We start from the raw sequence: 13,205 nt of genomic DNA on the forward strand, positions 1-13,205 counted from the left end.
TAGATTGTAATGAAATGGAATCTTTACGGGCTTTTCTATGTTCGCAGAGGAACATGATCCACACACATGCAGTTTATTGATTAGAAGATTATAAAAGTAATTTCAAAATCTAATATTTGGTGAATAGTTTCCGTCAACGTTTTGTGTAGTCTGGGTATATTTTGATACCCTTCCTCCAAGCCTATTTAATTGTGTGTACTTTATAAATGAAAATGACAATCATCAAATATTTTTTTCAAATTCTAGTCTGTGCATATAATTAAAATTAGAACTTTATTAATTTAGCAAGCAAATAAAAGGTTTGAAACTTAGTTTAACGTATTTGTCAAGGATTGATTGTAGCCTGTGAATAGTATTGCCGTCAAGGCAGTTTGTTACCTACCCTGAAATATCAGTACTAGTAGGTGAGCTGATGACGAGGCGTGTTCGTTGTGAAGGCTTGCATGTGCCTTCAGCGGCTTAGGAGCTGACGGATGATGATTCCAGTCATGGTGTCTCTGAGACTGGTCACAGGAATGTAATCCGATTCTAAACATGGTCGCCTTTGCAACCATATTGATATAATGTTTGCCCATAAGCCAAACATCATTCGATGCAGTGAATAAATGGTATGCGAAATAACAAATGATACGGGTGCATTTTCACTGCTGAGCCTGTTTCCCAAAACCAACATTCGGCTTCATATACCCTAATTCAACTTCACAAGCCGTAATTCAGTTTCATATACCCATGTTTAACTTCAAATAGCCCTTTTCGGCTTCTCACACCTGCATTCAGCTTCACATATCCCAATTGAGCTTCACGTGCCCTAATTCAGCTTCACAAACCTTCATTTAGTTTTCATGCCGACATTTAAGGTTAAATAACCCCATCCAGCTTCAAACAACCCCATTCAGCTTCACACAACCCAATTCCGCTTTACACAACCCCATTTAGCTTCACACAACCCAATTCCGCTTTACACAACCCAATTCAGCTTCACAAAACCCCATTCAGCTTCACACAACCCAATTTCGCTTTACACAATCCCATTCAGCTTCACACAAACCCATTCAGCTTTACACAACCCCATTCAGCTTCACACAACCCCATTCAGCTTCACACAACACCATTCAGCTTCACACAAACCCATTCAGCTTCACACAACCCCATCCAGCTTCACACAACTACATTCAGCTTCACACAACCCCATTCAGCTTCACACAACCCCATTCAGCTTCACACAACCCCATTCAGCTTCACACAACCCCATCCAGCTTCACACAACTACATTCAGCTTCACACAACCCAAATCAGCTTCACACAACCCCATTCAGCTTCACACAACCCCATTCAGCTCTACACAATCCCATTCAGCTTCACACAACCCCATTCAGCTTCACACAATCCCATTCAGCTTCACACAACCCCATTCAGCTTCACACAACCCCATCCAGCTTCACACAACCCCATTCAGCTTCACACAAACCCATTCAGCTTCACACAAACCCATTCAGCTTCCACACAGCTTGTTTTACTGCATCAACTTCTTCTCTGGATGTATGAAACGGACACATATTGTGAATTACATTTAGGTCTAACTACTGTAAATTGGTAGGTCAACTCTAAGATAAAAGTTGGGATCTTTAAATCCACTGTGTCCATCCAATTCTCCATTGTTCAGATCTTTGTCTGCAGGTTGCCTTGTCTGTCAGTCACTAGTCAAACATGTAGAAGTATCTTCTAAGAATGAACAGAATCACAGAATTCGTTGGTGACCGACCCTTCTTAACCCTTACAGTCACACAGTTAATGAACATGAACACACTGTACCATGTGCAGGAAGAGGGGTTCAATTTAAACCCGCCAGATCAAGCAGCGACAGCAAGGGTGTGCTTCAGGTGGGGAATCAAACCCAAGACTTGATTTCTACTACCCAATTGTCCCTCCGGGTCCTGGAGACCAAGAGAGTAACTGATAGGGATCACGGGAATAACACGTGTTTGGTATTGTCATTGACATTGGTACTTATCTTCATGACTGTCATACTCCAGGACTTTGCTAGCAGTTAACAAATATTATTTTTTATATCCAAGAACACGAAATGCCATCAATCTTTTGTGAGGTCCACTCTTAGGACTTTTACGGATTATTATTGGTCAAAATATATATTTTCAGACTTTCGGAGCTTCTCAAAGAATGTGAAACATAGATTGAAAGTCACATGCTAATTGGAGTGTTTCTTTGTGTGCTTATGACAGTCATTGAGTGAGAGAGTTGATTTTACAATGCTGTCAAATGCATTGTAGTTACAACAGATTGTATCAGCTTGAAGTGATGCAGGTCACATTCATTTATCACAGAAACCCACAAACAAGGGACAGTGCTGAACATGCTGAAAGACCTGGAAACCTGATCGTGGTACATCTAGCCTTCAAACCCACGATCATGTTTCTGGCACAGTGAATTGCGGCAACTTTGATGACTGGACCAACAATGCTTCCTGATGTTGAAAGAAGTACAACACATTGTATTGATCATAACTTTAACTTGTAAACAGGTTGAGAGGGTGCAAAGAAGGAAACGTAGCCATACATTCCTGCAACATCTAAGGTAGAGGACATCTTGGATCAAGTCTTTGATAGGCATTTAGAAGTTGGAAAGACATGTAGACATTAAACTTTTATTTAATAACTTCATTATTGATTGTAACGATGTTTCAGGGTTCTCACCCCTTCATCAGGTGAATACTGAGTAGGTGTATTGAATTGTGCTGTTACTCTTTATACAGATATGGAACACAATCATTCAAGGCCTTTTCAATGCTTTTCAAGGCTGCAAACTGTCATTTTCAAGTCTTTTTAGTTGGGTTAAAAGCCTTAGTCTGTCAATATTTTATTAAATCCAGCATACTATATATTGGTTGTAAAACCTAAACAAAAGTGTGACCATCACATTTTCCAACAAGATTTATTTTTGGCACACAAATCTATCACTGTGATAAATCTTTCTTGAACATCTTTGGTACACATTTTTGTGTGCTTTAATACTTTCATAAACAAGTAAAAGCCATTTAGTACAATTTCAAGGCTTTTAGGCCCATGTGGGTGATTTTCAATGCTTTTCAAGGTTGACACTATAAATCTATGCTTTTCAAGAGTGACCTTAAATTTCAAGACTTTTTTCAAGCCTGTATGAACCCTCATAAAGTTTCACGTCTTCATGGTTACCTTTGATGTTGGTTTGACTTGCAGTGAATCCAGTTAAGGGCAACTCTCATCTCACAGAAAGCACATCAACACAATCAATAGGATAAATGCAGTTTATTTACATATGATATAACTGTTTATACAAGTTCCTATGTGCAAATAAATTAGATAATGTAATGTAATATGATGGATACACTTCATATCTCACCCAGCTCATATAGCACTAGCATGCCAGGTCTAGCTACAGAACTCAAGAACTCAAACCTAATGCTGATGTAACAAACACAAATAGAAACAAATATATAACAGAAAAGGAAGATAATAACTTAATATTTTTGGTTAGCAATATATTACTTATTCCTTCTTTGAGTGGCATTTAGAAGTTGGAGTGATAAAGTAAGACGAGTTCTATGGATGAACAACTTCTTTATTACAATTGGTGTGACGTTTCGGTGTAGATCCTAACACCTTTATCAAGCAAGTGATGATGAATGATGATGATGCTTGATAAAGGTGTTAGGATCTACACCGAAACGTCGCACCAATTGTAATAAAGAAGTTGTTCATCCATAGAACTCGTCTCACTATATTACTTATTGTATTTATTTCATCAATTTATTTTCCAACAGCTGTAACGTTTAGAACAAGGTTCCTGAAAAGTGATATTTTATTTCTTCAGGTCAAGCTTTATTATTTGCTCAGCTGGGCCCAAAATACACATTTATCACTTTTAGTACAGAAAAATAATAACTTTTTTAAAAATTACCCACAACTAGTTTTTTTCTTAACAATGAACATTGCTTGTCATGGTTGTATATACTGAATAAAAATCATGATAACAGGACACCAATTTGAATCAATTTAAAGCATGCTGATTCAAAACAAACTGAATTGTTTGTTGGTGGCCTGAAATATTCTCTTTAACAAGGTTAAATTCAAACAACATGTTGCAATCATCATCTCACAACCAAGGCCCAATACACATATTCCCAGAAAAGGAAAACATCCTACCGTACTTATTACATGTTTTCTTGCATGTTATTTCACTCGAGTAAAATACTGAATTTATGTTTTCAGAAAAATATAGTATTTCATCACTGTATTCATAATAAATCTATAAACATTGACCCTTCCTCAACCCAGCCCATAGCCTCATAGCCTCATAGCATGATCACACAGCTTCATAGCATCTTCATAATATTACAGTACAACAGGATCCACTTGCACAAAGCGATCTTAGCGCTAAGATGATCGTAACTCCCATACTTTAACATAGGCTTACAATAGCTGTAGTGCTAAGATTGCTTTGTGCAAATGGGCCCTGGTCTTCGTGATACAACTTGTAAGTAATATCTCACTAAAATAAAACCTTCAACTTTCAAATGTCATGGGAGGGGGGCAGAAAATTAAAAATTGCATATTTTAAGCAAAGTAAGCAACATGCCATCCATTCGTAAAAAAGCCTTAAAAAATAAAACCTATAGAAACCCTCAAAGAATCAGTTCTTTCATGCATACCCATCTAAAATAATCAAAAGATCATATATCACAAAATAAATGCAATCATTTCAATAACTTCAGATCAAGATTAGCTAAAGATGTTGATAAATATCGTTTCTCTATCTACAGGGATAGATTCATGATTTAACAACACTGATCAATGTAACCACGGTAACATTGCTCTGGACACAAGATGATGACTAGTCCATGACGTGCATCAGGATGCCATGTTGAATGTAGATTGATCACCGCACTGACATCTGTCTATCCTCGAAAGAAAATCAAGCTTAAATGAAAAAGCAAACGAAACACTTTAAAAAGACACTCATGTGGTACAAACATTAGACATGATATAGGCTGTGTCAGTTTAGTTCTATCAAATAGAATTCTTACTCATCAACAAAACATTATTTTCTGAAATATCGCAAGGGAAATACCTCCTCTTTAGAAACATTTTAACAACGATGTAAATTTAAACAAATAATTCTAAACATGAAACTAAATCATTTTTTTAGTTTATTGTTAGATAATGAAATATATACACAAGTATAGTATATATTATATCATACATCATTATTTTGTAATATACCGTATTCGACGTAATAAGCGCCCAGGGCGCTCTCAAAATAAAATAGGGGGCTCTTATTAGAATATAATATTGGTGAAAGAGTCGAAAGATCGTAAATTTTATGGTTTCTGCTGACAGCCTGAAATAATACAAAAGAAAAGTCTGCGTGTTATACACGACAGATATATTTTTCCAGAATTTATTACGTCGAATACGGTAAATGATTTTAATATTAAAGAAATTTCAATCAAAATTTAGACTTTCTTGGTCAAATCATGAATTGGCAATTTATTCACTGTGTGCTCTGAAATAAACACATCAGTGAAATATTTAAAGACTTAATATCACGTGGGTTAACTGTGGCGCTGTACCTGATGCTGTGTGACACGGACACAACACACAGCTATAAACAGCATATATCACAGATGTGCACACCACAGCCACGTCACCCTCCGCTGGTAAAAATAGTGCAGAGTAACGGGAAACACAGCAGGGGATTTTGTGTGCAGCGACACTGCTCTACAGGAATCAACACGTAACAAGGCAGGTCACACAAAGCCCTCTCATATAGCTGGCAATTGGGAGCAGAATTTTTAAAACTATTATATACAGAGTTTGAAATTAAGCATGAATGTCAGGGGCTCCTTATCATATATAATGTTAACATATGGCAATTAGGAGTAGAATTTTTGAAAATAATATTTACAGTATTTGGAATTAACCATGAATGTCTCGGGGTCCTTATCATATATAATGTTAACATATGGCAATTAGCAGTAGAATTTTTGAAACTATTATTTACAGTATTTGGAATTAACCATGAATGTCAGGGGGTCCTTATCATATATAATGTTAACATATGGCAATTAGGAGTAAAAAATTTTTAAAAATAATATTTACAGTATTTGGAATTAACCATGAATGTCAAGGGGTCCTTATCATATATAATGTAAACATATGGCAATTAGGAGTAGAATTTTTGAAACTATTATTTACAGTATTTGGAATTAACCATGAATGTTTAGGGGTCCTTATCATATATAATGTAAACATATGGCAATTAGGAGTAGAATTTTTTAAAATATTATTTACAGTATTTGGAATTAACCATGAATGTCAAGGGGTCCTTATCGCATATAATGTTAACATTTCAATATTTAGGCTGTCCCTAGATTCAAATAAAGAAGACTTCAAGGACCCCACAGCCTTTTTGGTTTGTCACTGAATAACTGCTACAATAGGTTCTGACAAAGTCATGTTGGAATGACGTTTCTTTTAACCAAGATGCATCTGCTGCACTTAAATGGTGATTGTCATCTGAAAGGGAACTATTTTCATGGCAACAAATTTTATATAACAGTTTTGAAATCATCATGAATTTGAATAGGTACTCAATTGATGTACAATGCTTGGATGAACACTACCAAACGGAAAGTAGGAAACAGCTCACTTTCATCTTCAGAGTGGTTCCATTGTTGTCAGTGATAAAAAATGTCAATGTGTCTACTACTTCAAGCATCCTCATTACCAGACAGGGCAATCAAACAGTCATATCTCTTCATATCAAGCATAGCATAGGTTCACAAATAACATTGTACACAAGAAACTAAAAGGTAGTGGTAATCAACCTAATAAATTAACTACCCTAATCTTAGCTGAAACAAACTTTACTACCATCCATTAGCAACCCACACACCTTACATCATGTTCAATCATGTAAACTGCAACAAGTTTTAAGTATAGATTCAGAAGTATTGTATTGATTATAGAAAATGAAGCATAACTGACTACCTTGATGGAAATATATAATTAAGACTTTGTTTAAGATTTGACTATATCACACACCACCAAGCCTGTATACAGAGTGACCATATCACACACAAGCAAGCCTGTATACAGAGTATGTACATTGCACAGTAGACAGAAGGCTGGACAGCACACCTGAGGTAATGGTACAGTCGTCTGGTGTACAACAGTTAATGAAGACAAAAGCTCATCCACTGGTTTGAAGTACTTCATGAATAAGAGATCCATCTGTAAGTTAGTCGTGCTGTAGGTAGTATCATCCATCCGGGTCGGACCCTTCGATACTAGACACGGTGGTATACAAGACAGTATAGTTGACCATCTCTGTGATGACTCAGACAGTGTTAGCTTATTGCATAAATATATGATGGTAGGGCTCGAACGATCTACTGCCTCATGACAAGTTTCTGACACACTTCGTTTCTCATGATTAATATCTGCCAGAAGGTTCACAACAAGAAACAGTAGCATTGTAAAAGTTCACTTCCGAGGACTGATCACAGCAATGCCAATCATCCAAGTGTCTTGACAACCTCTATAAGGAGCAATGCCACTCATCCAGGCATCTTGATAACCTCTATAAGGAGCAATGCCACTAATCCAGGCATCTTGATAACCTCTATAAGGAGCAATGTCACTGATCCAGGTGTCTTGATAACCTCTATAAGGAGCAATGCCACACATGTAGGTGTCTTGATAACCTCTATAAGAAGCAATGCCACACATCCAGGTGTCTTGATAACCTCTATAAGTACCAATGCCACCCATCCAGGCATCTTGACAACCTCTATAAGGAGCAATGCCACACATGTAGGTATCTTGATAACCTCTAAAAGGAGCAATGCCACACATGTAGGTGTCTTGATAACCTCTATAAGGAGCAATGCAACACATGTAGGTGTCTTGATAACCTCTATAAGGAGCAATGCCACACATGTAGGTGTCTTGATAACCTCTATAAGGAGCAATGCAACACATCTTGATAACCTCTATAAGGAGCAATGCCACACATCCAGGCATCTTGATAACCTCTATAAGAAGCAATGCCACACATCCAGGCATCTTGATAACCTCTATAAGAAGCAATGCCACACATGTAGGTATCTTGATAACCTCTATAAGGAGCAATGCAACACATCCAGGCATCTTGATAACCTCTATAAGGAGCAATGCAACACATGTAGGTATCTTGATAACCTCTATAAGGAGCAATGCAACACATCTTGATAACCTCTATAAGGAGCAATGCCACCCATCCAGGCATCTTGACAACCTCTATAAGGAGCAATGCAACACATGTAGGTATATTGATAACCTCTATAAGGAGCAATGCAACACATCCAGGCATCTTGAAAACCTCTATAAGTAGCAATGCCGTACATGTAGGTGTCTTGATAACCTCTTTAAGGAGCAATGCCACACATGTAGGTATCTTGATAACCTCTATAAGGAGCAATGCCACCCAAAATGCAACACATGTAGGTGTCTTGATAACCTCTATAAGGAGCAATGCCACCCATCCAGGCATCTTGATAACCTATGTAAGGAGCAATGCAACACATGTAGGTGTCTTGATAACCTCTTTAAGGAGCAATGCCACACATGTAGGTATCTTGATAACCTCTATAAGGAGCAATGCCACCCAAAATGCAACACATGTAGGTGTCTTGATAACCTCTATAAGGAGCAATGCCACCCATCCAGGCATCTTGATAACCTATGTAAGGAGCAATGCAACACATGTAGGTGTCTTGATAACCTCTTTAAGGAGCAATGCCACCCATCCAGGCATCTTAATAACCTCTATAAGGAGCAATGCAACACATGTAGGTGTCTTGATAACCTCTATAAGGAGCAATGCCACCCATCCAGGCATCTTGATAACCTCTATAAGGAGCAATGCAACACATGTAGGTGTCTTGAGATCTGTATATACATACAGAGCAATGCCATGCATCAAGGTGTCTTGACCACCCAGTGGATGTATATTGACCCCCCTGCTGCAACAAACTCTATCAAGCTGATGTGAAGCCGTCTCATTGCTTGTACCATATACTTCACATGGTACACTGGAACAAGCTTGTCATGGTCCCTATGTCTGTTGCTAACTCACAATGCATACATTCATTCCACATGATACAACCTTGCGAAAGTGCTGGCACCAGTGTCTGCCAATCAACTTGTTACATGACATATGGTAATTATGATCAAGTGTACACGCTACACATGGTACAACCTTGTTATGATACTGGCTCCAGTGTCTGATGGAGCCCGATACAACCCACATCCATTCCTATGGTACACAGGTACATGGTATATGATACATGATACAACTTGGTTGATGGAACAGACACTCATTGAACATAACGGGCTCACATGACACCGTTGTGATAGAAACTGTGGTCCTCAGGAGCATCTCCACTCCCTAACTCCCTGATTAAGTCCAACACTGTTACTCTTGAGAGGAATACACACATTGTCAACCGATCCTGAAAATTTCCACAAGTAATCAAACCAAAGGAACACACACTTGAGGAAACCTAGAAGTTACGGTCACATGTACATGGTGAAAATGGTCATTCCAAGTCACATCACAAGGGCATTATCCACCCAGGATTCTGAGTCCCTCACACACAGACCAACTAATGATGACAAGACTGGGAGTCCTGAAGCTGCTGCTTGTGTTGATGTCAGAGTTGGACCAAGGAGAGAGACTCAACCATTAATTCCTTGATATGATCCACACAGAGTCTTCCACACCAAGATCATTTCAGCATTATCAACTGGCCAGTCACAAGACACACCTCAGGAGAAATATGCTTGGAGACATATCCAGTCAGTGATGACAGAGTACAAGATACATCTCAGGAGAAACATACTTGGAGACACATCCAGTCAGTGATGGCAGAGTACAAGACACATCTCAGGAGAATCCTACTTGGAGATACATCCAGTCAGTGATGACAGAGTACAAGACACACCTCAGGAGAATCCTACTTGGAGACATATCCAGTCAGTGATGGCAGAGTACAAGACACATCTCAGGAGAATCCTTCTTGGAGACACATCCAGTCAGTGATGGCAGAGTACAAGACACACCTCAGGAGAATCCTACTTGGAGACATATCCAGTCAGTGATGACAGAGTACAAGACACATCTCAGGAGAATCCTACTTGGAGACACATCCAGTCAGTGATGGCAGAGTTCAAGACACATCTCAGGAGAATCCTACTTGGAGACACATCTAGTCAGTGATGACAGAGTACAAGACACACCTCAGGAGAATCCTACTTGGAGACACATCCAGTCAGTGATGGCAGAGTACAAGACACATCTCAGGAGAATCCTACTTGGAGACACATCCAGTCAGTGATGGCAGAGTACAAGACATCTCAGGAGAATCCTACTTGGAGACACATCCAGTCAGTGATGGCAGAGTACAAGACACATCTCAGGAGAATCCTACTTGGAGACACATCCAGTCAGTGATGACAGAGTACAAGACACATCTCAGGAGAATCCTACTTGGAGACACATCCAGTCAGTGATGGCAGAGTACAAGACACATCTCAGGAGAATCCTACTTGGAGACACATCCAGTCAGTAATGGCAGAGTACAAGACACATCTCAGGAGAATCCTACTTGGAGACACATCCAGTCAGTAATGGCAGAGTACAAGACACATCTCAGGAGAATCCTACTTGGAGACACATCCAGTCAGTGATGGCAGAGTACAAGACACATCTCAGGAGAATCCTACTTGGAGACACATCCAGTCAGTAATGGCAGAGTACAAGACACATCTCAGGAGAATCCTACTTGGAGACACATCTAGTCAGTAATGGCAGAGTACAAGACACATCTCAGGAGAATCCTACTTGGAGACACATCCAGTCAGTGATGACAGAGTACAAGACACACTTCAGGAGAATCCTACTTGGAGACACATCCAGTCAGTGATGGCAGGTTCTGTGAGGGAGAATGGATTCACACAGCTTTTAGCAATAGTCCAGCAGTATCACCAGGACCCATGTTGGGAATCAAACTCAGCATGATGAATGCACACTTTAACCACAAGGCTACCCAACTGTTCAAGTCAACGATGAAGTAGAACACCACAGATGATTCCAACATGCCACACTTCTCACCAAGCACCACTCCTACAGTGCAAGCAAGACCATAACTGATCCCACCATGTGAGACTTGTTTTCTGTCTGCCACACTTCTCACCAAGCACCGCTCCTACAGTGCAAGCAAGACAATAGCTGATCCCACCATGTGACACTTGTCTGTCTGCCACACTTCTCACCAAGCACCACTCCTACAGTACAAGCAAGACCACAGCTGATCCCACCATGTGAGACTTGTCTGTCTGCCACACTTCTCACCAAGCATCTCTCCTACAGTGCAAGCAAGACAATAGCTGATCCCACCATGTGAGACTTGTCTGTCTGCCACACTTCTCACCCACCATCTCTCCTACAGTGCAAGCAAGTCCATAGCTGCCCATCTATGTCCCATCCTGGGTAAGCAGTAATTCATATAATTGCCTTATAATTTTTATGAACTTTCCATAAAATGCAATGATGACTCCACTAGGGGGATGTTCAGTGGCAAACCATTCTGGTTTAAAATTCTACACAACGTATCTGTTCGAACATCCAAGCCTCTAGGCCATATTGGGTAGAAAAGCAGATACATACTGGGATGTTCCTGAAGAACCAGACACACCATATGATGTGACACACAAACTCTTGGCTGGACATGTCTGAAACGTCCACACTGTCTTCTCATGCAACACCTCCATGTAGACACACTCCACACAATGTTTCACCTCCACATGGAGCAGGTCCAAAGTAGATATGGCTGAAGAGGATGATAATGAACTCCTTTGGTGTAGATTCCAGACTATATATGACTGACTGAGTGATTAAGTACTTCCAACAGTGTGTGATCTATGTGTGACATGACAGCCCTCCTCCATACAGCAGCACCCTGTGGTTTGATTACATCTCTCTGCAACATACAAGTGTTTACATCTTTAATTCCAGCATTACTAGCAATCATGTATCAAAAATTGCAAGGAATGTTGGAAAGCATTAAAAATATCCATGTTAACATATTTTGTATAGTGAGTGAGTGTGGTTTTATGCCGCTTTAGCAATATTCCTGCAATATCACGCCGAGGGACACCAGAAATGGGCTTCACACATTGTACCCATGTTGGGAATCCAACCCAGCTCTTCGATGCGACGGGAAAATGCTTTAACAACTAGGCTACCCACCCCTATTTTGTATAGAGAGTGAGTGAGTGAGTTGGGTTTAATACCGCTTTGAGCAGTTTTCCAGTTATATCATGGCATGTCAGCTTAATGTGGGAGTAAAGACCGAAGTGATGCAGGATGGATACATATCTCACAGAATTCAAGACAATAAAACAGCATGAAGACGAAGATTATGATCAACAGTTAATCCTTGGTTGTGAACATAGTTTAATTGTTACAATCCACTTGCCAATATCACATGTAAAGCTTAAATAAGTAGAAGAGAAATACACACACCAAAAACATATCCAGAATGTTTGTTCCTATGAGTTATAATCAATGGATTGATTCCTCCCTAATTGTATACAAGCGATGGGGAAACCACAGACATAATGTTATGCCTGACAGAGTTGCCTCCCTTCCCCAGTCAAATAAATTGTGTCCTTGCCTATGGTATTACATGTTCTTCAGTTTCAACAGTGCTCTGTGTCTTTACTAGTTGTTTGTAACCCATTCTGCCCAGGTTTCAGTACAAACTCTTCGATCATCACCATACATGATCGTTATCTTTACATGCTTCATAGAAGCTAGTCATTTGTCATCTAAATTGGCTAAAGGTCTTGTAACTTAATTTAATTTCTAATCAGATATTTTGCAGAAATGCTGCCATGGGGAACAAGCACATCATTTTTGACAATCAATATTACCAATCAATATTACCAATCAGTGTTTCAAATAAAGCATGGACATCAGAACCCAAATGTTACTGTGACCAAGTTAAGTTTTAAGAATTTGTACATATTAGTTACTGTTAGATATTTTCATCTTCCCTAGGCAAGTGAGTTAACTGACTATAAAAGTCCAGTTTCCACCCTTGC

The 13,205-nt window shown here is 39.2% G+C and overlaps 1 protein-coding gene across 7 annotated transcripts in view; it reads right to left on the bottom strand.

Annotated features, from left to right (window-relative positions):
* Positions 1-5,352: 5,352 nt before the first annotated feature.
* The window catches only part of LOC124150937 (transforming acidic coiled-coil-containing protein 2-like), a 99,572-nt gene continuing 91,719 nt past the window's right edge, over positions 5,353-13,205 (bottom strand). For 4 of the 7 annotated variants that reach the window (XM_046523146.2, XM_046523145.2, XM_046523144.2 and 1 more), the window contains one exon: positions 5,353-12,079. The gene's annotated coding sequence lies outside the window, so the exon portion shown is untranslated. The remainder of the gene's footprint in view (positions 12,080-13,205) is intronic. The other 3 variants (XR_007220165.1, XR_007220166.1, XR_007220164.1) reach the window with 3 other exon arrangements.

Source organism: Haliotis rufescens, unplaced genomic scaffold, assembly GCF_023055435.1.
Source record: "Haliotis rufescens isolate VD_foot unplaced genomic scaffold, xgHalRufe1.0.p SCAF_12, whole genome shotgun sequence".
Taxonomy (NCBI): domain Eukaryota; kingdom Metazoa; phylum Mollusca; class Gastropoda; order Lepetellida; family Haliotidae; genus Haliotis; species Haliotis rufescens.